This window comes from Neomonachus schauinslandi, chromosome 2 (assembly GCF_002201575.2).
Source record: "Neomonachus schauinslandi chromosome 2, ASM220157v2, whole genome shotgun sequence".
NCBI lineage: Eukaryota > Metazoa > Chordata > Mammalia > Carnivora > Phocidae > Neomonachus > Neomonachus schauinslandi.
The window spans coordinates 192,185,965-192,187,231 of record NC_058404.1 but is presented as its reverse complement, the minus strand read 5'-3'; the positions used below and the strand labels follow the sequence as shown (position 1 = coordinate 192,187,231).

At 36.9% G+C, this 1,267-nt stretch overlaps 1 pseudogene; it reads left to right on the top strand.

The window, feature by feature from the left end:
* The first annotated feature begins 235 nt into the window (after window positions 1–235).
* LOC123324110 lies at window positions 236–397 on the top strand (annotated as a pseudogene).
* Window positions 398–1,267: the final 870 nt, after the last annotated feature.

The following is a 1,267-nucleotide window of genomic DNA, read 5'->3' as shown; positions in this document are numbered from 1 at the left end:
GCTACAGAGTGTAAAAAAAAACAGCCAACAGCAGAAGCTCATCTGGGGAACACGAAAATATGGGCCCTTTGAAGACCATGGGATTTGCCGGAGAAACTCGAAATGGAGGAGTTATTGTAGACAGTCATGACCCACAAGATTATTGTGTAATTTAAATTTTTTTTTGATCATGATCCATTCATGCATTCATTTTGTGGACATTGTTTACTTATCTTTTAAATGTTTCTTTCATTATAGCTTTGCACAGTGACAGTATCGTAGCCAATGAGGTTTATCCGAGGCGCGATTATTGCTAATTAAATGTTTCTTTCATTATGAAGCCTATTTTGAGTAGCCTTTTTAAACTCGTGCTTCTTCAGCTGGTTTGAGGCCCAAGGATGAATTTTATTTTGAAATATCTGGTGGGCTGGTGATGGGGACCAGAGAGCTAAAGTGAGAAAGGAAAGACTATTTTGGTATTAAAAGGATAAACTCCTTAAGCAAACATAGGTGTCTTTTGTTCCTCAAAAAAGAAATGACAGATACCATTTATCCACATTTATGGGTATTTGTGTAAAAAAAACAGACAACTGATTTTGGTTTAAAAAAATTCTAAGTCTCATTCCAATCATTCTTTGAAAGGGCTGACTTGTAATGAATATATATTAAGAGAGATTTATTAACTATATAACATCTTGTTCCAGAAAGGATTTAGAGTCACTTGCAAAGATAGATAAAACACAGAAAGAACGCATTAGTCAGAATCAGGTGAGAATAAAAGAGCAAAACAAATTTTAAAAAAAAGTGAGACCAACACAAAACATGTGTGTGCTTATGTAGAACAATTTCAGGACACGTGTGTTTTCTTGTACTTGTGCATGCAAAAGGGCATTCCCGGGTCATTCATCATTGTGAATGATGTTGTTTGTGGTGATAAGAAAGTTCTATAAACTCTGAATATACTTCTTCTCTGCCACTCTGTGAAAAAAGATCATGGACATAAAAATATTTCAGAAATCAGCTAACGTGTTGTCTGATACCTTCTTCTCTCTCGCCTTCTGTAGCCTCCACTTCCAGCAAACACCCACCCTGTCACCCTGTCACCAAAGCCAAACCTAAGGGACATTGTGGATGTTGCTGTTCCCTTCCCCGCTGGATTTTGTTCAGTATAAAATCCTTAATGGTTCCAGCTCTTACATGTATAGTTCTGAGTCATTGCATCTTTCCATCCCCAATGCCAAGGTTTCATTTGTATACTCATCGTTACTTCCCCAGACGAGTAAAAACT